The sequence below is a fragment of the Triturus cristatus genome, chromosome 3_1 (assembly GCF_964204655.1).
Source record: "Triturus cristatus chromosome 3_1, aTriCri1.1, whole genome shotgun sequence".
Classification (NCBI taxonomy): Eukaryota; Metazoa; Chordata; class Amphibia; order Caudata; family Salamandridae; genus Triturus; species Triturus cristatus.
This window is the reverse complement of record NC_140583.1, coordinates 223,973,892-224,001,246: the sequence shown is the minus strand read 5'-3', so window position 1 is coordinate 224,001,246 and position 27,355 is coordinate 223,973,892. Positions and strand designations below refer to the sequence as shown.

The 27,355-nt window shown below is 44.3% G+C and overlaps 1 protein-coding gene and 1 long non-coding RNA gene across 2 annotated transcripts in view; one reads left to right on the top strand and one right to left on the bottom strand.

The window, feature by feature from the left end:
- The window catches only part of LOC146859972 (uncharacterized), a 108,096-nt gene extending 91,544 nt beyond the window's left edge, over window positions 1-16,552 (top strand). The window contains exon 3 of the long non-coding RNA XR_014978747.1: window positions 16,446-16,552. This is a non-coding gene — a long non-coding RNA (uncharacterized LOC146859972). The remainder of the gene's footprint in view (window positions 1-16,445) is intronic.
- The window catches only part of DAPK2 (death associated protein kinase 2), a 409,280-nt gene that overhangs the window by 88,362 nt on the left and 293,563 nt on the right, over window positions 1-27,355 (bottom strand). The gene's annotated exons all lie outside the window — the stretch shown is intronic.

Here is a 27,355-nt window from a genome sequence, read left to right as displayed (position 1 = left end):
CCCATGACCGAGGGAGGCCTAGGGGTGCCAGATTTTGAGCTCTACTTGTTGGCTGCTCAGCTGCAATGGCTGGCTCAGTGGCAGGAGGGTGTTGATGAAGAGGGGACGTTTCTTACGGAGCCTAAAAGCACCCACATCTCTTACGAGCTAAAGTATTGGACCCCACAACCAAGGTCCCATACACTTCAATATTGCACACAACTGCCCTGCACTGCTGGGAGCGCTGCATGGCAAAGATGCCAGAGACCTCACTGTATTCTCCGGTGTTACCCCTGGTAGGGCTGCCCCATGTTGAGCTGCAGTCGATCATCTTGACAGACCAAGTGGTGGCGGGGACGGAGGCGGGACTTGAGAGGGTGGGCGACTGTTACCAAGAGAAGACCTTGCTCCCGTTTGCAACTCTGATGGAGGATGTGGCCTCCTGCCGGGGCAGTTCCCGCAGTATGAGGTGCTGGCTTGAGCGTTTGGCCAACTATGGGGGTTAGGCAGAGATGAACTGGAAACGCATACAGTACGGCACTCACTGGTCACCCTGGGCTCAGCTGGCCACCAATTTAAATGGTCCTTTGCCAAACATGCTTAGGGTTTCTCTTATTCCACTACGAGTCTTATGGGACAGATGGGAACGAATCCTTGTCCGGGGATTAACGGACATGGAATGGGGCAGGGTTTTGGAATCCCCTAAGAAGATTTCCTGCAACACACGGTTGAAGTACACACAATTTAACTTTGTACATTTGTCATATCTGACAGCCCACCGCTTACTTATGGTTTATGGAGGGGAACCACGAGAATGTCCAAGGTGTAATCAGCCTGATGCGGATTTTATACGCGTGATATGGGGCTGTGAGAGACCACGCAAATTCTGGTCCGAAGTAATATCCAAGATCAACACCACACTGGGGCGCACTCTTACACCCACAGTAGAAAACTGTCTGTTGAGCCTCTCCCCCATCCACCCAATAAATGTATGGACCTCGCTTTGGCGTTGGCCCAAAGGGAATAGCCATGGCATGGAAAGCTGCCACGGGACCGCGGAACATGTGTGTGTAACCATGATGTGGTAATAGCGGCTGGTGCACAGGGTCGGGCCTTAGATAGCGAAGAGGCGAAACAGAAGAGACAACACCTGATTGCTGGGCAATGGGAGGATACACTAGTCACATGGGAACACCTCAGCCATACTGGCAGTGAAGCTGAAGGCAGCGAGGTACGACAGTCTAAAATATACGGACTAACAGGCCAGCGACAGAACTGGGCCATATTTAGAAGATAGGTAAAGTGATTGCTACTCCTTCCCGTGAAAAATAGACAAAACCCCACAGACAAGCCAAGACCAGGTGCGGACACCATGTACACTGGCTCTTCCCGAGCACCCATAGCTCCACCCAGCCCAGCGTACAAATATATGTGTAGACTCCTTCCTGCCCTATTTGAATTATTAAAGTTTGTTTGTTAACACTTTAAGGCGTGTAAATGGCTGCATAACACTCCCTGTTTCAATAATGCAATCTCATGAGTGTAAACCCCCAAATATACGCAAGACTCGATCGTGCTGGGCCTGTGTGCAGCGACACGCTATGTGGATACAGCAGGAGGCAGAGACATGCAATAGAAGACCCTGTACTTTACCCATGACCTTGCTTCTGACCTGTATACATGATCAAACCTCACATGTGACATGTGATCGGTTGTAAATTGCTGAAGAAACATTATGAGAGTATATTGTGGCGTAATGTACGGTACACAATCCAAATGCCAATAAAATGCGCTACCAAGAAGTGTCTGCCTCATGTCCACTAAAGCTAGGTGGATCACACACATGTGTCCTTGTAATTGGGTCGTGTTTCTGAAAGGTTTGGGAACCAGTGTTTTACTGGATTTTTATAACTCGTCTGTACTATTCAGGATCCAGCCACTAGGTGGCAGGTATATATCAATATAAAAAAGATTAATGGTGCAAAAATGTTTTTGCCCTTATTTTTCTAATATCTAAAAAAGAGGCTTGTACTATATGCTCATGATATAACTAGGAGATACAACTAAATTCCGTGTATCTAAGTCAGCGACATTTACATTAGCATCACTTAGCCAGGACATCTGTCCTGTATCCATCCAGCCCTTACAGACCAAAGGTGGAAACTCTGGTGTCTGTTTCTTTTCAGACGCCTATTTCCGGCTTAAATACGTAGTTATTCTGGTTATTGTTGTGAAGAACGCAGACATGCCCTCCGGCCTCGAGGAGCATGGAACACGTCTGCAAATAACAGGTCAGTCACGAACAGGCATGCGAGTTTCATGCGGGGCCTCCTTACACAAATACAAACTCACGGGAGAGGGACGTCACATTATATGAGACTGGGGTTCCATCTTATAACGCGAAGAACGCAGCATCTCCACAGTGACTCAACATTAGCACATTCCTATTACTGCATCTCACCTGAGCATCCTCGGTCCCTGCAAGCCCCTTTGAATGCAGGGGTGGGGGACCATGTTCAACTTGTTTTCTTAAAATAAGATAAACAAGCATTGGCATAGCCAATAATAATACTTTATTCGGTATAAAAAAACACCATAAAAGTGCAGATCAAATACATCGTAATATAAAAAAAAAAAACAGTCAACTGCTTATAATAATACATATTCGATCCTTCCATGAGTGGGAACCCCTTATCACATAAAATTCATATTAAAGACCAATGAGAGGCTAACATCACGGGCCACAAAGGTACATATAAAAAACATCAAAATTAAGAGAGGAACATAATAGTTTGACAGCTTAGAAGTGATATATATTCGCTCCCATCACAATTTGTTCATCTGGTACCTCTTGTGTTTCTGAATCTGATGGCTGCCCTTAAAAAGTTTACAGTGCAGAACAGGGTCAGTGTGTCTGTAGACAATTTAAAAAAATAACAGGGCCACCTTTGCATGTTTAAATCTAGAAGTCTTTAAAATACTTTTTAAAAACAAACTCCTAGGTAGTGAATAAAAAGGGCATAATAAAACAAAGTGAAGGGTATCCTGAGGAGACCGATGGTCGCAGCCACACGGGCCCCTTCAACTCTATGGACGTTGTGTATCCTGCCGGATCAGCTAGTATGTGGTGCAATAGATTGAGCCTAAACCGTGTCATTATAAATCTCTCATGGGCATTATGGAAATAAGATAAATAGGGCTCGATACCCAAACATGATTTAGTCAGGAGGTGTTCTCTAACTGACTGTTTAACCTGTCAGTTAGTTAGTTAGTTAACCAACAGTTGCATAACTAAATACTTATAAGGTCCCAAAAGCGAGACCTATTGGCTATGCGAAAGTGAAAGTGGTTGCGATCAAACATCAAAGCGGCCATGCGGCCGTGAAAGTGAAAGGAATCGCGGTCAAGCACAGCACGCGCACCCGCGCACATGCACTGCAGCTCTAGGCTGGCCTGGTAGCACTTTTTGGAGCCCTCTCAATAAGTCTCGCCAGACCAGCGCCAGACCAGCGCATGCGCTGGGTCAGGCGAGACCTAAAAATGATGAATATGACAAGGATAATTTCACGCCCTGAAGAAGGTGATACCCCAGGAAAGGGGGTGTTACACCGAAACGCGCGTCGGCGTTTTGAATTAATTTGTTCCTTAGTGTGATATTATATTAATGTTAACTTCATAGATTTATTGAAACTTTGTGTCTTATCTCTATATATATCTAATCAAAGGACAATTTTTGTCTTCCCCTTTTTTCTTTTTTGGTCACCTATTATTATCAATAGGATATTTATTTTCATCACTGACAGGGATACAAACCAAATATGCCAGTTACTTTGGGCCTCTGAATTATTACTTTCCAGATTTTAGGATGTATGTTTAGTGTGTTTTCATGGTCTGTATGAGTCTAGTGAGAGTGAGAATGTTTGAATGATTTGTGTCTTAGATTGTCCATGGGAATTATTGACCTATAGGATCTCAATGTCCTCTGCCAGTTGAGTGTTTGTTAACATATGATTCATACATTCATGATTTGTTTCTAATCATTTTGTAAATAATAAAAATAATAAAAATATGGTAACCTGATTTGTGTCACTATTTGCATGCTTGGTCCAGCAAGAGTGGTTCACCTTAGAAATTGACTTAATTGCGTCTTGTCAAATTACACAGGTATAGCAGACCTCTTCTTGTTGATTTCCGAATATTACAATATTACCTCAAATAACAAAGTTAAGATGGGTCCTCCTTTACCTTATAGTATCTAACACCAATGGACATGTGGCCTCAAAAGGCACTGGCTTGCTAGCTGCCCACCTCCGACACCCACAGACAACAATTCAAGAACCCCACTGTCCGTTTCTATGCTTCAAAACATGGCCATGAGTGCAGAGGTCCCTGGGAACGTTTATGCAAAGTAGCCGGCTTATAATGACCTTTCCCTTTTATTTCCACTTCTCTTTAGTTGTAATAAAGTTGGCTGATATTTAGGTATGGGAAAACAACATAGTTGTCAGAATATCGTAATTATTATGACCTAAATATCGCTTACTAAAATATCACTCTGTTAAAATATTTATGGTTTTGAATCATCAGTGGCGGCTGGTGACTCTTCAAAGGGGAGAGGCATAAAGTATGTTTTCACCTTTCCAGGTGTAAGCGACACTGACTGACACAATAAAGGCTTAGACTTTGTGTGGGGTTCCCCTCCAAGAATAATTTGCTTAAAAAAGCTTGAGAAGGCAAAACAGATTAGAGAAAATAAAGGCCTGTGGCACCAACTTCAATTCAGTAAGATAAGTAAATGTAAGACTGCGGGACCAAGCCGTAATCGTGCAGAGGAGCGAGAGATTAATTTTAATCAGCTTCCAATAAATGTGTTTGATTTGTGATAATATGTAAGTAGAACCAATAGATTGATGTTGAAGCATAACAGGCAGCAAATGTTTTCAGAGTGGCTTATATTAGCATAAACCCACTAGAGGAGTATGTATGTAAGCTGATAGTTGGACATGTGGGAAGTCAAATCATCAGTGCTATATTAAACTCTATAAATTAAATAATGGGATAGATTTGGACTTATACACTAATTCACCAAACATCTACATGCTATACACAGTAGTTTAGACAGATTACAAAACTGATTCAGGTGTGCGATTACAAAAGTATGTGAGCGGCTTACAAGCTTTGTTGGAAAAGGTTTTTTTTTTTAAACAACAGAAAATTCCAGTTTACAATTTCCTTCCAGAGTGATGCAACTATTTCAGATAGTGATGCAAAGATAGAATAGGGTATGGTCTCTGCACCCACTGAGCATAGCTCCTTTACATGCTGCTATCAAGAAGGTAGTTACTTTTTTTTGGGACCAATCTGTTTTTAATATTATTCGTTTTTTTCTTAAACAGGGTGGACAAGCACATATTAAATTTCTACTGATAGCAATCACTGATTGTGTACAATGACATCATTTATACATCAAGGCAGTTATAATCAAGGTTTGCTACTGCGGTGCGTATACACGACTCTTGTTTGTATTTACGTCTTGAATGATATTCCTTGGTGTTTGTATGGACTCTGGAGATTATGCATGCGCGCTGCATGGCGATTCTATTCGGTTTTTCTGAGCAGTGGTCTAGAAACTGGGGTGGTGGGTGCTAATGCAACAGGGGCAACTGAAAACATAACAGGTAATCGTATGGTAATGGGTCGGAGCGTTCTTTGGTCCCCCGCTTGGTGTGTCTTTGGGATTGTCGCACATTCAATAGAGATTATCTTGTGTCTGAGGGGCAAAATTAGGGAGCGTACACCCACATTTGTTTCCTGCTTTCTTAGAACACCCTTTCAGTGCTCCATACCATCATTTTGTAGTGCGTACCTCTAGGCAGAGGGACGCAATGAGGTGAATCTTCAGTATCATTGCAGTGTATGTTTTGTAACTCAGTTAATACTACATCCGGGCTTGCAGCGAGTGGAGTTTTGCGGGTACCCATGGTGTCTTCCCGATGTAGCGCAATGCTTTCAGCCTTAGCCCCGTCAGCATGGAGCGTCTCCATACTAGTATGTGTGAAGGATCCGGAGCCTTCCATCTCTGGGGGATTCGTCTTTTACGCCACTGCTATGCCCAGATCAGTGAACCTTGAAGTCACCTTGTATGCCTGGCTTCTACGATACAAGTGCAGTATGTATACTGACAATTCAAATGGGCGGGAACGGTCTGTACACAGGGTAAGGGTATCTGCCATCTTTGTCCAATACCTGTGGAGGCTGGGGCATTCCCATAGCACATGGAGTAGATCAGCTTCTATGGGGGCTAGCGGGGACAGGAGGTGTCCACGCGGCTAAAATATAGTTTAATTTTAGCGGATGTGAGGTATGCTCTCTGTGTGATGTAATATTGTATTTGGTATAGGCGTGCATTTTTGGGGATACATACTGGGCTTTCCAATACGGAGGCCCACTCGGGGTCTGTGAGCGACGTTGCATGTCTTCCTCCCAGTGACGACGAAGCGGTGCCTGCTGTGTGTTGTCTCAGTTATGCAGCGAACCATCGGATGAAGGGGCCGATTTACAGAACTAACTTAAGACAAAATCCTAAACTTACTACTTTTGGTATTCACAGAAGTTAGGATTTTGTCTTAAGTTTGTCTTAAGACACCATGTCACATTATGTGTAGATTTGTAAGAAAGTAGAGAGAGATCCCTTAAAAGATCAAGGGAATAGGATACTTTTACAAGTGTCAACTAGCAGTCCCTTGACTGAATATTCAAACCAATGTAATTCAAAAACATAATTTTCACACTCTCACGTTTTTTATAAAAATATAGCTACCATTTATTATTTGTCAAGCATGTTATACATCACCATTAAAAACTCGATCTATTCTAGTCCCTACTTAACATTGATCAAAGCAGAGAAAATAATTCCAGCAATATATTCAATTTGAACAAAAACAAAGATAAAAAAGCTAAAATGTCATTTGATATTCCAAATAATCAGAAAATACAGACAGAACAATTTGTTACATTACACACACCTCGTTATGAACCAGCATAACTGAGAAAACACAACAACAAAAGACAATACACTTTGTCATATATTCACACATCCAAAACAAATACTGGACTTTAACCGCTTGTGGGATGTTTTGGGTTCTTTATCCCTATAAGCATGTATCCGTTTCTGTGGATTGTGTGTTTTCCATAAGCGTCGACGCGTTTCGATAGGCTATGTTTTATGCCACTATCTTCCTCAAGACCATAGATAGTTGTTTTCTCTCAATATTCTGTGCTTCTTTCGTAGTTGATGTCGTTTCTTATGCCAACATTATTCTTGTGATTCAAACTCCATCTGTTTATACTGCTAAAATGGTATTGGGGATCAAGCCTGTATGAAATTCTTCGTATGCCTTCCACCCCGTGTTCTTTCTTATGTTACACTAATCATCCCCCGCGTAGTCCGTGGTATATAGATTGTCCTCAACTGCAACAGCGGAAGGCTTATAGCCGAGACCGTTATGGATAAATAGTCCTTCGTATTATGGGTCCCCTATAGCCTTACACACGCCGATAGTTACATGGACGCGGGGAAACGTCTTGGTTCTGCTTTTGCATTATGTGTAGATACTGCATGATTAGGTGAGTTTGGGATTCTTTGGTTAAATCCCCCCATTTAGAAGCCAGGGCCTCCAGTAGTGAACAGTGCAGCAAGATTTGGCCCAGGTGTAATCCGTTATCTTCTATTAATATGTTGTATGGGATGAAGGAACCCTCCCGGTATAAATCTCCTTTATCCTGGATCCCCGCCTCTCACCAGCCCCATAGTTCGGCTGCTGTGGTCATCAGTTGTCCTCTGGGCATTCCCTCTAGTGGGATTGTGGGCACGTATGGCGTGACATGTCTAGTGATGTGTAGGCTCCCGCGGTAACATCTAAACGCCACACCAAGTAGCAGTGAATCTGGGGTTTTTATCTTCACGCAAGGGTGAAATAGCCTAATCAGAGCAGTTAAGGAGCAGGGCGGTTGAGTGGTCGCTGTAACACAGAGTTGGCGGCCCACCAGCCGTCTCACCACCCATTGCAAATGTGCCACCAGGTAATACTGTTCTAGTTTGGAATTGCGAGACCCCCCTTGGTGCATGGGCAAGTAGAGGTTCCTCATAGTCACTCGGAGTCGGGAGTTGCCCCAAATGAAATCTATGGCCAATTTCTCAATTGGAAGAAAGAAGGAGGGGGGAATGTATTGTGACAAGTTAACAAAATAACAGAGAAACCTTGGGAGGATCACCATTTTGGTAAGGGCCTCGTGGCCTGTTACCGACAGTGAAAGTGTTCCCCAGAAAGTCATCTGAGAGCGGACAGCAGTCAACGCTCTTCCCAGGTTACAATCTAGCAAGTCAGTTAGCCGTCTATATATTCCTATTCCTAGATAGCGGAATGCATCTACCTGCCATTTTACGTGCACCCTTTTAGGGACATATATCGTATCTTGGCACTTCTCATCAAAGGGGTATAAGCACTATTTAGATGCGTTAACTGTTAGTCCTGAGAGGAAAGCAAAGTGCCCCAGTATTTGTGCCAATCTTGGTGGGATCGAGTGCATGTTTTTGAAATATATATTAGAAGGTCATCGGCATATAATGATATTGTGTGTATGCCATCCCCAAGTGGGACGCCCTCGCCTACCTTGGTGTGTATGTTTTCTGCTAGTGGTTCTATGGCTAGCGAAAATAGGAGAGGAGAAAGCGGGCATCCCTGCCTTGTTCCTCTATTAACCGAGATGCCGTCGGTTATTCACAGTGATAGTTATAGTCCCATTTTACTTAATACTTTTCCCAGCAGTATTATTTAAAATTAGTTGTTTTCGTTTACGCCTATTTGAAGTTTTCAGGCAGTGCATTTTTTTTTTACATGTTGCTAGAGGACTTTTATTCAGATGATGATGACTAGTGCCATAGATGGTGTATTTACATGATTGCAAGGGCTCTACTATCTAGAAATCGGGCCAAGAGGCTACTAGGGGCAGTTTGTCGATGGTGGGTGGCACCAGATCAGCTGGTTTAGTTATAAAAAAGATATCAGTGCACTTAGAAGCATAAGCACCGAATGCCAGCTCCACTCAATAACATTCAGTTTTTGGGAGATCCTTGTCATTTGGTAGTTTGGGCATTCACGTTGTGCTGATATAGAACAATGTAGACGTGACAGCTGCTTTAATGCAAAATTTGAGGAGGCCACAGAAGGTCACTTGATGATTCAATCACTACACGGCTGTCACTCAAAAGACAGACACACATAAGCTTGTGCTTAAAGCATTTGACTCATGTCATGTACTTTAAATATACGAGGTAACAAACTTCGTTTGAAACAAGAGGAATGTATTTTTCTCATCATTATTTTTTTCAGTTTAATATAACACAAACTCGACCTGAATATATTGAAGTGCTTTATATGAAAGCCATTTTCATTATATAAGGTCAGATGCATGTTTTAGCGGCACGAGGAGATTAAGTGATTTGCCTAGAATCACAAGTTGTTGAGCTGATGCGGAGACTCGAACCTGGTTTCCCAGTTCGAAAGTCGTCATCCCTGGCTGTAACACCATATCCGGTCTCTATGCTCTGTAATTGAACTTCTTTATGGCATATTTGTTTTAGATACCTTATCTAGAGGTCCTCTTACCTGCAAAACAATTTATGGGCACCCGCACACACACAAAGAGTTAGACACACACTCTGCCATACACACCGCAATGTCACTCATACCAGCTCTGGCCCTGCTGCAAGTTACCCTGCTGCATGGTAGGCTCTCTTGCCGCTGATGTTTTGCAGCATGGTGCGCGATACCAGGCTCTGCTATGTGACTTGCGGCGAGAGGTGGAAGGAGCAGTATCAGGCCTGGCCTCGCACTCTGTGCTCTAGTCGTTTAGAGGGAAGGCATCCTGCTATGCACCAGAGATACGAAGCCAGTTATATTTACATGGCCTAGTTGTGGCACAGCTGAGCTGCGTGTTTTAAGGTCGAACCTGAGCCAGCTTGCATGCACTGCTCTGCGAGGCTTCTTGTAAGCACTCTATACTATTCTGTGTGGGTCTGACTCCTCCCACACATAGGATTGGCTTTTGCGTGTGTCTTTCAAAAATGAAAGCACGCAAATGGCTAAAGGCGGGTGCATGTCCCACCTCTTTTGTATTGTTCACTCCAACGGCGTTTTGCTCTCAGGAGCGAGCAGCGGCGCGCAGGGTGGCAGCTGCATTCCTCGTGGGTCAGGTTACAAACAACACGCTGTGCTTTCGCTTTTGCTTGTTTCATCATTGCAGCCACTTTGGGCAGACATGTGCCTTTATTTTTGGTATAGAAATTCTTTGATGTTTGTATTTGAAGGTATGCATTGTAAACTAAAGGGACATTTTTCCCTGTTCGTATTCATGCGGCATGCACAGTTTAAGTATTTTACGCGGTTTGGGGCTTCACGAGCACAAACACAGCTCTTTCCGCCGGATTCGCCATCTTCCAGGTAACACGGTGTGAGATGGTGCTCTGCTAATTTGAGTAATTTAGCTGAAAACTGCTACATTTTCAAACTGCTCGCATGTAAAATTTGAGGGAGATTATTGGAGTTCCAATAGATGTTAGGGGTGGTAGTAATTTAGTGTCTCGCAGGTATTGGGTCGTAGAACGATGGGCCCGGGGTTTAGAATTTGTCGCCTGTTGCCCATCAGGATTCATTGTATTTTAAACGTGTTGCAGTTAGGATCCGGATGAGCAATAAAGTCAATTTCTACTCCATCATGCCCTCTTTCCCACTGAACATGTTTCTTGATCGGTTTCTGGTGTCTTTTTACGAGACTTAAGGTCGTGTCTTGTGAGCCTGTCAACGCATAGGGAGACCACCAGACGAATTTGCTGTATGGCTCAGCAAAGACTTGTTAGTGATTGTTATATTTATGTGTCCGCGCTCCTAAAACACTTAGACGTGTTGTGAAAACGTGGTGTGTAATGGTATTTCTAATTAGTTAGATCACAATTTCTGGACTACCACTAGCCGTCAGAGGGGATATAAACCGGTTACTGTAGTGTTTCCTTTAAAAGTGTGGTCCTTTTTTATATCTACATTATCCGAACACCTCCCAAAACACCCCTCCATCATTTCGTAATTCCATCTTTCACTCCCATACTAGGTAATTAATAATCAGAGAAAGATGTTTGATTCCATGGACTTGCGTACTCCCACAACCCTCCACAATGAACGTGTCCCTTTTTCATGAACACCTCCATATTTGTTAAGGTGAGATTAGATTTTGCTTCCCCAACTACCATTATTTTGTCTTTTGAACACCACCGTACATCAGTTCTCGTCTGTTTTAATACATGCACAATGACTCTCCATCCCCGGCACGATTCTTTGACGAATGTGGTAATATTCTGGGTTATTTTGTACATTGTACTCCAACCATACTACTTGCACATTTTCACTTCAAGTTTAATAATCAACTGCATCACTTTCTTTCCTCAACTTTGTCATCACTTTAATGAATTCACATCTCACCAGCAGATTGCTACAGAAAACCTTTTGATCTCATTCTTGTTTCTAACTTTCCAAAACATGCTATCGGTCCAACCAATCATGATTTAACAAATGTTCAGTCTGTTTTGGCCCCTTTCCTGTAAAAATCACTTTACTTTCTTCATCAATTAACATATGTGAGCAGTTGAAAACCTGCAATGCCATGAAAGGTAGCCTACAGGTCTAAGTTTGTTTTGCTTGCAATCTCCCTAACACCGCCCACATAGCCACCAAGTACTATGCGTAGTAAAATATGTAAATGTTAAGCACCCAGGATAATATGCTGCATGGCTAAAAACGTATAAAGTCTCAAAGGCGAGGTCTTTTGGCTATGCCAATGCTTGTTTTCTTTGCAGTTTCATATAGCACGAACTCGACCGAAAGGTATCGGAGTGCTTTACATGAGCCACCAGTTGCATTACAAACAGAAATGTTCAGTTTTAGGCACAGACTCAAACCCGGTTCCCCAGCTTTAAAGCCAGCCTCTCTGGTTGTTAAGCCACATCCCCTCACCTTGTACATGCGATTCATGGACCAGTGCCTTGAATTTAAAAAACAGCAGACACATGATCACAGCTGAAAGCGCTCACCGGCTGTGCATGGCGAGTATTGTCAGCTTGTGCCCGGATTAAAAGATGCTGCCACATGTGCAAAACAGAAATTTCGAAAATCCATCCAAGCAATGACTTTTTCCAAGCCCTTTGCCCATTCAAACACTGGCAAACACAAAGTCATGGGTGGACCCCAGCTCTCACAATCGCCCCACCCCACCCCAGCCTTGACTCTGCCGCCTGCCTTTCCCCACTGTCTATGCTCCTCGTACACTACCAGGGCACACAGTCAGCGCACGAGGGAGAACAAAACCCAAAGCACCGAAAGAAGGCCAAGACCCACAGCTGACGCAACTGGCCTGGCTTGAGCACGATGGGCGAGGGGAGTCCTTGTCCGAGTCTGCGCAGTTACATGCCCACCCAAAAACAACAATCTCCAATCTATTTCAGTATGGAACAAGCAGCCTATGGCTGGGCTCATCTTGCCTGCCCACCTGTCTTCTCCTTATTGAATGGTGGGTCCACAGCCATCACACTTGTGAACACAATCCGCCACTGATTTGTGCTTCGTCGACTTCAAAGCAGCGGTGATCGCATTCTGCGTGACAGGCTGTGGGAAAAGCTACCGTGTTGGGGAATCCCGGACAACAATTTGAGGGCAATTGATCTGCTCTATGCAAACACTTGGGTCAAGATCAAGGTCGCAGATGAAACCTACGAGGGAGGCGAGGACATCGATTGACCTCAAGCAGGGGTGTGTCCTCGCACCCCTCCCATTCAACCTATACATCTCAGACCTCTCCCGGCACTTGACGAGCAGACGTCCCATGGCCAGAGTCTTGGTGGTCTCCCACTGTCGAACATCTTCTATGCAGGTGACCTATTACTTCTTAGTAACACCAGAATAGGGCTGCAGAGGCTAATTCATCGCATTGCGGCGTACGCCGTTTAAAACCACCTAGAGATCAATCTCAAGAAAACCAGGGTCATTCCGGGGAAGAGGCGTATCTCCAAGCAGAGAAAATGGCACCGTAATGGATCCACAAAAGACGACACAGGCAGCTATGTTTATCAAGGTGTCAAGATAGACTTAAGGGCCTCATTTGCACTGCAAAGGGAGCAATTAAAGGAAAAACGTTGGCCCTAAACTTTGTGTTTTCGACTCTAGCAAAAAACCCTTCGGGGGACATAATCTCAAACCCCTGGCCTCGATAATCAAGTTAAAATTGATGCCAGCCCTCTCATATAGAGGTGAAATAATGTTGGGTTCAGATGCCAGCCTACTGGATAAAATTACAACGAAAACATACAAGCAAGCTTTCCAACTATCGAGATCAGCATCGCCAGCGCAGGTTAGGCTGGAGTTCTCACTGGTAAGGTGGACCCTCGCAAAGCAAGGAGTGTTTGTAAAATGCTGTCACAAGCTGAAAAATGCTGCTAAGGAGGCATTAGCGCATCATGTCTGGTCCGAAATCAACCTCCAAAGAGGAAAAGGCGATTACAAAAATTACCTTGGGGACAGCACAGAAAAACAGCATAGAAAAACTCAAGTTGGGGGAGTTGTGGATGCTGGATATAACCGAGCAGGCATTCAAGAGAATAGTAAACAAAAGTGTTAGACTCTAGAGCCAGCTAGAGGATAAAGAAATGGCGGCCAAGCAGGCCCACAGATGGTTGGTGTTAAGTTCCTACAATGACCAAAAAGACCAACCTTTCTTAGAAGCTTCCTATTCTCTTATGGTTAGGCAGAAACTACTGTCAATGAGACTAGGAGAGCTTTCCACCTCAGAATGCAGGCGAAAATGGCAGGAAGATTGTCAACGGAGGACATGAAGTGCTTGCAGACAAATGAGACGCTACTGCATGTCCTTTGTATCTGTCCCTGCTTAGGGTCGCAGCGGAGGTCCATGCCGTGAAGGTAGTTCAAAACACTAGGAATTAGGTGGTGTAAATCTGCAGTAATGGTGCCAATAAATCCACGGATTGTGATGCTTAATATTCGACTGGTCCAGTTTACATATTTGAAGACCTGGTTAAAGCCAAGAACTTTGTTTAGGGTGCTGGGTGGTCCGAGACTGACCCCCCCCTGGAAAAGAGGGGGGGAGGTGATGAGGATTTATAGCTGGCTTGAAAAGGGGTGTGATGGACAATATCCTCCTATCCTGCCGTAGGCTAATGGTGGGCTGCTAGTGGGGTAGTAAGAATAATAAGGCCTAATCCCCAACCGCGCAAATGCCAAGTGCCACCACTATGGGCGTTACACTACATGCGGTAGCACTCATGCGGTAGCACTCATGCTGTAGCACTCATGCGGTAGCACTCATGCGGTAGCACTCATGGTCAGTAATTAGCTTCCCAGCTCCATCCAAGGTGGGCTGCTAGGGGTGTAGGAAGTTTTCTTTCAAAGCACTAAACACCTATCCTGCCTTGCTGTGCACTTGGCTTATTTGTAGGCCTCACATAGGCACCTCTGCTCTTTATATACAGCGGCTACCCAGTCCTACCTAGGCTAAGGGTGGGCCATGAGAGGCCCACCATAGGGCAGCAATGTTCTAGTCCCCAATGCTGCTTGGCTGGGGGTCTGGCCGTATTTTAGTCACCGCGCACAGATCACTTCATGCGCAGGGATCCTCATTGGCATCGCATACGCACCTTTGCATTTTATACACAACGGCTTCCCCGCCTTGCTTAGGTCATAGATGGGTCGCGGAGGCCCACCATACAGCAGCAATGCTCTAGTCTCCACTTCTGTCTGGTTGAGGTCGGGCAAATCTGTAGCACCTCAGGCCCACGGCTTTGTGATGGGGGGTGGGGGGGGGTTAATGTAATAGTTATACTTTTTATATTATTCCCTGTAGCAATATATACAGCAGTGGGGAATGTGCAGTGTGCTAAGCTCCCCGGTGTTATGATTAGGTGGCATTTTAATGTGATGTTAAACTTTGTATATCACCCATATGCTTTTCTTTAATAACAATGATTGATGTGATGTCTAATGTGTTTTGCAATGTTTGTCTATTCTTTTATATTACTCCCTGCAGCAATATAAGCAAAGTTTAGGAGTGTGTACTGTACTAGGCTCCCCAGTGTTATGACTAAGGGTGGTATTTAATGTGATGCCAATCTTTTATATTACCTATATTGAAGGATGTTGAATGGTTTTTATAGACCAATAAACTCTTATTTTCAAAAGTTCTTCAAGTCTTCTCACATTCATTTCACAAGAGAGCCTACCACCTGCTTATTAGTGTGTATCTAGTTTCAGTTGTACCATATGTGCTTTGCTCCATTTCTTTGCAATGAGAAAAAGAGTATACATTTAATGCCTAAACATATGTAACTTAGCATTGCACGCCTCAACTGACCAAGGGGCGAAGGTCTGGGATGCTAGTGTGGCTATCTGTGCTCAGCTGAATTTTGATACTTGCTGGCTATTTTTGCATTAAACGTGTTAAACTTCTATGGGCTTTCCCAATGCTTAATATGCAATAGAATGTGTGCTGGTGTCCAAAGCTCTGCTCAGAAACCTGCAGCTGGTGCTTTTACATGTCAGCATGCTGAATACCAAGGCTGCGTGGTCTTAAATCGCCCTCATGGCTTTTCCATCCACTACCAGACACTCCATACACCTTTATCACAGTCGTGCAGCCTTCTTGCTCTCGGGAAAGGTCTGATGAGGATAAATAAAGGCCGGCCCCAAAAGTGAGTGCCAGTGGCCCCCAGATAAATAAAGGCCAGCCCCAAAAGTGAGTGCCAGTGGCCCTCAGCGGCACCCACTGGCTCAAACTAAGCACTAGCTTTCCAGAGCATATGTTTTCTTTTACCCAAACGGATTGGTAAATGGCTAATCCAGTGAGACATGGAGGAGTTCAAGAGGTGTGACATAGAGGCCTGTATCTGAAAAAAGCAGCTCATCGCTTAACATCTGGTATTTCCTGATGTCACTGGCTTCATACAAGCAGTAGCAACAGCAGGGACTATTTTTAGAAGCTTGTTCTCCGAGCTCTCCCTTTAGGACAGACGACACCTTGTTAAAAGCATGTAGCCTGGGGCTCCACGTGTGGGCTTCTTGAGAGCAGTGACGCGTCATTTCGCTTCAGGTTTCGCACTTTGTGTAATCCTCGCTGTTGCTTTGCGTTTGAGGATGGTCCTCCTCAATTCTATCTGCAGTGCCCCTTGCATTAACCTTTCTCTGCATGCTTTTAGCCTCTACACTTCATGACATTCTTCCTGCATACAAGCTGCGTTGCCTTTGCTTCAACCTGCCGTAACCTCTATGCTGAGTAATGCTACTCGTTACATACCAGTATTTTATAACAGGAGGATTTTTATACGGGGTTGTTGTCTCTTTTTTCCTCTTTAGGGGCTGATGTACGAGCCCAACGCAAGCTTGATAACTCTACCATGAGGCTCTCGGCAATCCTTGCTTGAACCCACCGAGGCCAGGAAGATGGCCTGCCTGGAAGGAAGGAACTACCTCATCAAAGGCGAAGGGAAGTCAAGCCAAGACTGAAGACCCACACTCAGGACATGTGATGTAACCAACTGAGTTCATCTCGGCGTGCAGCAGGGTTCCTATCATTCTAAAACCTATCCATGAACTATTCAAGAAGCCGCGCTCACTGTGCATCGATTGATTGAATTAATGAAGATACATTTCTGCACTGACACAATCACAATAAAATACAGGAGCAGAGCGGAAACTGCAAGCAATTTTTTTCTATTTATATATTTAACAGTTTCCAGTAGTGCTTGGGCATTAATGGAAGTATAATTGTATTTTACATTGCAAAACAATACAGGCACAGCAAGGTTTAGCAGGAACAGTAAATGTGGGAGTGTGAAGGGATGGAGAGCAGGGGACAGTCTATGCCAGATGCAGTCAAAATAGGAGAGCTTTGATGTGTTGTCGGAATGCCAGAAGCAATGATTTGGTCTTTAGACCCCAGATATGCATTTCATTTATTAAGGGAACCTAAAAAAACCTCCTTGGGTTTAATGGTGACCCAGCACCTGCTGGACCCAGGACAACTGTGAACCTGGCTCACCCTATCAACAACTCTCCTATTCCTCCACATGAAGAAAAATAGAAAATCCGACACATTTTACTAATTTAACAACGCGGAACAGAGAGCGCGTTTGAGCAGCAACATGTCCTTCTACAACTCTATGATATAAAAATTCAAACCTAGTTCCTGCTTCTTTCTGTACGTTCGAACTTTGAATGTAATTTGCAACATCATAGTTTACATTGTGTTTCTTTTTTTAGGCAAGAGCAACACTGTTGCCGTTCTTATCCCATCCTCCAGAGAGATCCAGCAGAGGTATTTTCTTGTAACATTTAGCAAATTATTAGACAAAAACAAGAGATGAACTATAGTGACCTCATCACAAGATCTGTGGTAACCCCAATTCAGCTGAAGATTTCAGTGTAAGGCCAAATCAGCCTTACAAGATGTCAGTGCCAATTCAGAGTTTTATATATCGCGAGCTTGACCCGAATCGGGTACCAGAGCGCTTTACATAGCACCAGTTGCATTACATGAGGACACATTCATTTTTGTGAGGTTAAATCCTGTGGAGGCCGCTCGGCAGTCGAAATTGCGGGCCCCCTCGCAAATTGTCTCCTAATACCCAATGCAAGGATTTTTTGACAAAACTACAGCTGCCAGAAGATGAACTTTTAGGAGACAAACTGTAATGTGAATCTGATGTCTCTGGTTTATGTACTTTAAATTATTAATGGGTACATTACAGTAATACAGTATTTTATCTATAGAGTCTTTAATGTAAAGTTTCCGTTTCTTTGAGTTGATTCATTTTTTTCTATCTTTTGGAAACAATTTTTAAGAAAGTTTTCTTTTCAAGATCAAATCAATATTATTTTGATCCGTTGTCGCGGGACCCATAAAAGGAGAGGGGTTCATAGGCCGGTGCCTACTTTGCCTGTTTGGTATTCCGGCACTGCAAGGTGTGTGGGAACAGTGCACTCCTGAGTTGTCTTTCTCACACACATTTCACCACGAAAAACAAATTAGTGAAAGGTGCGGGAAAGTGTACCTTAAGGAGGGAAAACGATGCAGGAATCGGTGTGTCATCACTGATTCCTGGGGCCAGCCCCCATTCCTATATGGAAAAACGATCAAAGGCACTAATACAGCATCTGGAATCACCGGACCCCAAGGTATGAGTACATGTGGGTTCAGAGATACAGATGCAGCATTCCAGCATGCCTTGTTATGACACTCAGAGAACTTCATCAGACCTGCTATAAGATGGCTTCCAGGCTACATCATCCTATGCAAGATGTCTATTACCCAGAACAACCTGTTGGTTCCAGTGGGACCAATCAGCTTCACTGGTATAGAACCTGAAATGTATTGAACTAGTGTTAAGAACAGGTACAGCTCTTATGATGGTTTGGCACCCAATATTTCCTCCTCATTTTCCATGATCAAGAGATATTAGATGTGACTTCTTTGTTTGAAGTTGTTTTGCTTTCGTGCGAGTCCTCTTTCTAATCATACATGTATAACAGAATCTAGTTGTAAAACATATAATGGCAGGGACCCAAAGTTCTTATTAGGGTCCTACCTCGGGCGTTGCAGAGTTCCGGGCTTGTCAATTATAAAGCCTGCCTAGCCCTTTTTTTTAATCATAACTTTCTACTTGTTTTCATACAATCGATGTACATATACAATGAATAGTACTCATCTGCTGCGGATTGTTCTACATTTGTTGACAATGCCCAAGAGTGCACATCTAGTATTCAATTGATGCCACAAGAAAAATCAATAGATATCGATAACACGATTGGAGGCTAATAGAAAAACAAAACAATATAAAATAAGAGAAAGAGCATATCCCCAAAACAAAAAGCTACTTTAAATATCCCAAACTGTTGGGAACTCCAGGACGCCTGGGGCCAAGCAGTTACTGGCACTCAAAATTATTATTATAATCAGGAGTGCACTATTTTTATGGATATATGCATACATTGTCCATCATCATGAGGCTACTGGAAACAGGCGAAGCTACTATCTCCATTAAATAAATTGTCACTTATAGGATTGACATATAAGGGTTCAATATCTGACAACGCAGAGGTGGTATTTTTACCATTCATTAAGGTTTATCAATACCACTGTAATCGTATTCAAGGAGGTGCAACAGAATTTATTTGCTTGATCATAACTTAATTAAACATATTATTAAAGTGCTTGGGAGTGAGAACTCAGGTTTTAAGGGAGGACCGTTATCCTTGTACCTGTCCATCAATGCCTACATTATGTTTTCCCAGGCGTCAACTGCTCCCCTATTTATAATCCATTTCCTGCTCTCTACGTCAAGCATCATCCCCACAAGTTCAAAAGCCTGCCTAGTCTTGAGTAAGCCTCATGCCTCTTTGTTTCACTACCTATTCTTCCGGATTATTTATGTCTAGCAGGGTCTCTTCCTCCTTGTTTGCCCCTTTTCTGCCTTTCTCTTACGCCGGATCATAATCTGATGATGAAATGTAAGATCTAATTTCCAAAAATGATTGCCGGTCCCGCCACCTGCACCAACCACCAGAATAAATTAACCACGAGTGACCTTGTTAGTGTTGGAGTGGCGCAGGCATTGCATTCCATCGCACTTTAGCCGCACACAGCCTAGAACTACTTTATCACCAATTCTGATTCACTGCCTTTAGACTTTGATTTCTAAGGTTTGATCTTACTTTTCCAAATTTGTTTACTCACGTATGTCAACATTGCTGCTTTCATCTTTCCACAGAACTGTATGTTTAACTGAACGATTCGCAATGGACTGACACTCAATCTAGAAGTTTCGCATCAACGCGAGACAACACCTGAAGTAGCACCACTGGATCTGAAGGTCCGTGCTGGAAGGGCTCCCTAATTTATGGAACTAAAGTTGTGTCAACACTACTTGCTTTCCTCTTGGTGGGTGATTGCTCAACCATCACACTCCTGATACATTTCAGCAGATCAAGAAGACATGTCAGTCTGTGTAACAAAGTTTTGCAGGTCACGTAACATAAAGTTTCAGGACTCTATATTTCAACACAGGGTGCAAAGAGAAACAGCATGCCCCGAACATTCATTGGTATATGAGAAAAGAGGCTACTCCTTAGAGAAAAATGTGTTCACTAAAGAGGGAAAAAAATCTGCAGTTATGCAACAGGTTGCCTTACTCAAAAGATGTGTTATTGTCTGTTTCTATGTCAAATTCTTCAATAGCCATGCCTGTAACTCCACAACTGACAGAGGGCTGAAGGGACAGCACGCACAGCTGAGCAGGGAGGGGGTGTCCACTTCACCTGCAGTAATTTGGGTCAATTAACTCCAAAAGCACTTCCACTGATGCAGTGTACAGAACTGTCAAGAACGACAAACCAAGCATTAAATTAATCAAGAAAGAAAGAAAGGACCAGAGTGGCCAACAAAAACCCCAAGGCCTTCACAAAAAGATCACTCTCTCATGCCTCCGGAAGTTGAAATTTCTGGCAACAAATGTTTTTTGTGCAATGCCAGGCCCTCTTTGTTGTCTTAATTAAGTGTGTGGTTTGTCATCCTTGTTGATTCAAAGCACCCTATTCACGGGAGCATTTTTGGCTCAACTCCACACTCTTTGAAAGGCTCGGCTCCTCCTTTCATCCAGTGCTCGGAGGGCCACTGGCTCTCTGCTTGTTTGCTGTTTAGAGATGTCCCCGGGCCGCTCGGGCGTGCCGTCAGGCCTCAGAAACGAGGACGCCTGGAGCGTGGGAAACGCACATTTTGGGTCTTACATTGTAGGTGGTCCAGAGGCATGCGCTTGGTCTCAGAAAACTGATGACGTTATCTATATATTTCTCAGTCTGAAATTAAAAAGAGAGGAGCCGGTTGAATGTGTGGGCAGTCCTAAGGGACTCATTGGGGCTCAAAGGGTTAACGTGAGCAGAGGGGCCGTTATGAGCATACCTTTGCCCCAGGAAGCAGTAGTTTCCAAGAAAGGGCTGAGCCACTGATTGGACAAAATGGCACAAGCCACACGTGACCAACTAATGGCAGCACACCGCCGCATAAAGATGACCAGAGCTATTTGATATTATGAGGCACTGAAAATATTGTACCAAAGGCACTGGTAAGCGAATAAGAATATTTTGTAGTATCTTTCAGCACAATGGGGAAAGAGGGAATTACAAATTTTCAGAGCACACACAGCCAATCAGCAAAGAAATAGACACAAATAAAGATGCAATCTATACAGTGAGGGCACATTCAGCACATTCAGAACTGAGTCGTAGACAGAATGAGGCTGACATACATTTTGTGTGAAATACACCTTCATTTCAGTGTAACAGACAGATTCTGCACATTGTGACATTTCCACATACAGTTTAGTGTGGCATAAACATATTCAGTAAAGTGTGACAAATAGCATGCGTGAATACAGAGACATCCAGCACGGAGTGAGAGGAACACTTGCCACAGTGGGATACAAATGCATCAGGCACAATGTGACAGGCACGGTTGCTACAGTGGGATACAGATGCATCAGACACAGTGTGATAGGCAAGCTTGCCATAGTGGGATACAGAGACACTTAGCACAGTATGACAGGCACGCTTGCCACAGTGGGATACAGATGTATCAGGCACAGAGGGATAGGTACGCTTGCCACAGCGGGTTACAGATGCATCAGGCACAGAGTGACAGGCACGCTTGGCACAATCGGCTAAAGATGCATCAGACACAGAGTGACAGGCCCGATTGCCACAGTGGGATACAGATGCATCCGGTACAGTGTGAGAGACACGCTTGCTACAGTGGGATATCAGATACAGAGACATCCTGCACAGTGATAGGCACGCCTGCCACAGTGGGAACCAGATGCATCCAGCACAGTGTGACAGGCACCCTTGCCACAGTGGGATGCAGAGACATCCAGCATGGTGTGACAAGTACGCCTGCCACAGTGGTATGTCGCGATATCCAGCAAACTGACAGGCATGCTTGCCACAGTGAGATGGAGACATCCAGCACACGCTGACAGGCACGCTTGCCATAGTGGGATGCAGAGACATCCAGCAGTGTGACAGGTACGCTTGCCACAGCGGGATGTAGACACATCCAGTACACAGCGACAGGCACTCTTGTCACAGCGGAATGGTGAGACATCCAGCATGGTGTGAAAAGCACACTTGCCACAATGTCATACAGATGCATCTTGCACAGTGAGACAGCCATGTTTGCCACAATGGGATACAGATGCATTCAGCACAGTGTGACAGGCACACTTGCCACAGTGGGATGTCCAGACATCCAACACAGTGTGACAGGCATGTTCGCCTCAGTGAGATACAGATATATCCAATGTGTGGCAGGCATGCTTGCCACTGCGGGGTGCAGATTCTTCCGGCAGAGTGTGACAGGCACAATCAGGATAGTGTGGAATACATACTTATCAGAGTAACAGAGACCCCATTCAACACAGAGGGTCACAAACAAGCATTTAGCACAACAATAGAAAGAAACATTGAGCTTAGTGCATTAGCATATTCATCACAAAATCACACCTGCACGTCCAGTGCAGCATGACACATTCAGCACAGTAGGACACTAACATATGCAGTACAGTTTAACGCACATTCTGCATAGTCTGATGCAGAAACAGTCAGCATAATGTGATAAAAACGTATACATTCAATGTAATGCAACACAAAGACTTGAGCACCACATTTTAACACTCAGCAGCAGAAAAACAAGACACACACATATTAAGCACAATGTGACAGACATTACAGCTGTGGTGCGAGCGCATCCATCCCACAATGTCACAGACTCATTCTACTGTGCCAGGCCAACCTGTGGCACAAAAGGCTCATGAAGGGGCACATCCAGCCCGGTGTGGTACTCAGATTCAGGACAGTGTGGCACAGACACATTCTGGTTCACTTCAGTAGGTTATAGAGTTTCACTCCGGCTACATTAATGACCCCTACCTTGGCACTTAGGATAAAGAAGTCAGAAACATTTAAAACTATTGAAAGAATTAGGACCTGTTGTTGCCTAAACGTATAAAAAGCGAAGATGTTATTGTTCATTTGAAAAGTGGCGTAACGCAAAATGTTGTGGCCCCCTGCAGAATGTGATAAGGAGCCAGTAGCGGCTGCTACCGGAAGGGGGTGGTGCGCCAGGGTGTGGGAGAGGAATGTAATTTTTTTTAAAAAGGACTTACCTTTAACGGCAGGCTGCCGCCTCTCCTCCTTCCTCGTCTTCTTCATCTTCCTGTCCCGGCCAGCAGCAGGAAGCACCCGGGCACATAGGCTCCCTGAGCCAATCACAACGCTGCAATGCAATGGTGAGATTGGTCTGAGCTCCATAGTTCAGTGCTCAGATGGGAACAGGGAGCCTGTGCATGTTCCTCACAAGGCTGTGTAATGTAATGTACCATGATGGAAACATGCAAAGTGCTCATGAACTGTTTGGTCGACCCTAGAGGGCCGGCCAAACAGTTCATGCGCACTTAGGGAGTAGTCAAAAGACGACGCTGTACAGGAGCAAAGCATTGACTGTGTGATTGATGAGGCATCTGGTTTCTAAGACTGAAAGTGGGTTGTGACTGCATCATAACATAGTTTTCTTTAAAGACGTATATTCTTTTTACAGTCGTCTTCACCTATTTCCTGGGTAATGCTTTCAATAAGTCTACACAACTTCCCCCCTGCTCTGGCCAGCCCCGCCCCACCGCTGACTGCAATAGGAAAAATAAAATGATAATTTTTTCCTTTTGAGCAGTGAGGCGACGCTTATTCACCTTAGTGGAGGAGCCGTCACTGTAAGGGGCATCCGAGTCTCCAATATCTCACAAAAACCAGAGGTTTGCAGCTTTATAGGGGCCCCTGGAGGGTTGGGGGCCCTTTTGTGCCGCATTGCTGCAGGGGCCGGTGGCACGCCCCTGCCTCAACTTGCCTCGAAAGTATGAAAGTATGTGCACAAACACATCCACTATGACCGCCAGATTCACCAATGTGACATTTCGATTCAACGCAGTGCAACACACACACACATTTATCAGAATGAGAAACCAAGACATTCGGCTAAATTTGGTATCTGCAGACAGATTTAGAGCTGCGTGGCCCACACGCAGCACAGTGAGAGTCATTCAGCGCAGCGTGACATTCACTTTCAAATCCTGTGATAGAAAGATATTTAGTATGACATATTCAGCACCGCGAGACACACGTGTAACACAAAGTGACCCACACCCCTTGTATATTAATGGCAACAAACATTCTGTGACATGCAGGAATGTTCAGCACAGAATGACAGCTGCACAGAGACACTGAGCACAACAGAACAGACACATCCATTCCAGGGCGAGACAAACATTAACAGTTTCATACGCATACAGAGCCCCAGACCACCTTGCAACGCACACAAACTAATTCTGAAGAGTTGCACACATGAGCGCGAGGTGACATACAGTAGAGGTAAAAGCAGACCTTTCGCAGAATGGCACATATAGAAACATATCCAATGCAGCGTGCCAAAGACAGGGGTATATTTACAATGTCCCAGCGGCACTTTTATGCCACCGGAGGGACGCTCCGGAGGCGCACTGTGCCGGCTCACTTTTACAAGGACAAGTAAAGCCACCTGGCATGGCTTTTCATGGCCTTGTAAATATGGCCCCTTTTCATGCATTACTGTGCGTGAAAGAGGCGTTCCATGGGTGCTGCTGTGGGTGTTCCTACGCAACATCATGGAATCTGACGCATTCCCAGATATACAAGGTTTTGTAAACCTGGGAAAGCGTCAGATTTAACACCTCCCCAGGGGATGCGTTAAAGTGGTGCAGTGAGGAGAAATACCTTTATTTCTCCATGTTTTTTGCTCTCTCTATGTGCGCAGCATTCTGCAGCACACATAGGAGGAAAACACCATCAATTATTATTTTTGTGCAGGAAGTTTCCCTTTCTGCATATAAACATTCATCCTTACAATGCAGGCACCCTTGCACCATGATGCAAGAGTGACTGCGTTGGCGCTAGGCAGCCAATTTTGCGCCAGCCCAGAGTAAGGCACAGCGAGGCGTTGTATTGCTGTAAATACGAAGCATCCTTGCACTTTCCTAATGACTCAGCTCGATGCAGTAGGATGCTTGCAGCACTGTGCTACGTCATTTTCTAGAAGATATGCCCCACAATGTACACAGAGCAGTGCTGGTTTTCAATCCAGAGTGGTGCAGGCACATTCTGCGCTGCTGGCACATAAACCCACGCAGCACAGCAGGGCATGCACATTCAGTACAGTGCGTACAAAAACTTTCAGCACTGGGAAACAATCATACAAATGCACTTAGCAAAACGTGGGCTGTGTATGAAAAAGACATGACAGCTTTTAGACAGGCGCCCTGCTTTCTCCCCACAAAACAATGCTGTAAATTGTTTGTGTGCATGCAGCCTTGTGTGAGTCTGCTACAGGCGCCCTCCCTTGTCTGATGACTCACTCTCATTACAGTATTGACTCAGAGGGAACATAATCAGCATTTTGACAACATTACAAACAGTGCTGTCCTTTGCCTTGTTTGCTTCCAACACATACAAATTAGCACACTGAGAATGTCTACACCTGAACTGCATACATAGCATTCTGCAGCCTGCTTAGAACCTCCTGTGCTGTGGTGGAGCGAAGAAGAGACACCAAGGCATGGCTATCTCATTGCTTAATTTGAGCTGGTGGTTTACGGTGCTCGGCACAGGCACTTAATTGGTTTCCGGCACTCGGCACCGGCAATTCATAGTCATCACCACACTTATGACACTCTACCACATGGTGCTGTGGCTCATCTAATTTAGAGATGAGCAAAACAATGGTTGTTTTTGAATATAATATACATTAGAAGATACTAATACCTGCCTCCCTAGCCATCCTTCTGCTTTGGGGACCTGGAATAATCTGAACTGTGGAAATTCCAGGCGAGAGCGATGGTTAGTAGTTGTTGTGGTACCACCAAGGGGCAATGGGTGGTGCAAGCTGCAGTGGCCTTCTGGTCAGGGCCCTGGCCCTTATTATTTTTCAATTTAAGTACGGGGGCCATGTTACTTCTCCAAAAATACTGGGGGTGTTTTTAGGCAGAGACAATGGCTGACTGGGGAGAAGCATTCAAGGAGCCTCTGTATCTGGGTGCTGATCTGTCAACCCTCTCCTTGTTATTGTCTCTCTCCTTGCACTACAGAAGGATGACAGCAGCCAGGTAATTACTGGAGAAAACATGTTCTGGTTGCAATATATTTCTGCTGGACCTGGCAGATACTAGAATACCTGGTCCAGTTCAGTTTTGGTCAACTCAAAAACCAATGAAGCATGTGTCTTTATGGGAAACTATGGATAAGAGTTGTTGGGGTCCCTCCAAATAGTTATAAATGTTGACAAGTAGCTAGCATCATACAATTTAAGATTTCAGTTCTGAAGTCATTATGTATGCACGTATGTATGTATGTAGTATTTATACAGTGCGAAGGTAGTCAAAAGACAACGCTGTACAGGAGCAAAGCAATGACTGTGTGAGTGGAGAGGCATCTGGTTTCTAAGACTGCAAGTGGGTTGTGACTGCATCATAACATAGTTTTCTTGAAAGACGTATATTCTTTTTACAGGCATGTCTTCACCTTTTTCCTGAATTAATTTAAAAAAATTACCAGGAATTTACAGAGCCCACCTGCCCCAGGTATCTTAAATTGTTACGCCTGACTGAACCACAGCATTAACTTGTCCGAGGTGACTTCCACAAGAATATCAGTTCCATGTTCATGGTGGCATATTAGTTTTAAGGGCAACCAGGGGAGGGGGAAGGGTTTCGAGTGGGGGTTTAGGGGTAAGTTTTCTTTCTTTTTGTTATAAGTCGCACAAACAGGTGACAGTGGCTGAATGTTGAAGCTACGCCAGTAACCAATTAGCTTTCTCTATGTACTCTATGTTGCAACAATAAAACAAATATAAACATACAATTTGTTTGATTAAATTGCACAACTAGATAACAAAAAGCAGTCAAACACACAAAAGGTGATGGGAGTAATACTTTCAATAAGTCTAACCACTTTCAATCACTCGGAAACATTAGGAACAGTAGCACTTGCATAAAAACATTGGCTTGCCCACCATGACACCTTAGTTTGGACCCAATGGAATGCAAATCAGGTTTGACTCTGCTCCAATAGGAACAGTCCATCCCTAGCTGTCAGGCAAGGCTTTCCCTGAAGCCGAACACAAGCAACCCAAGAAG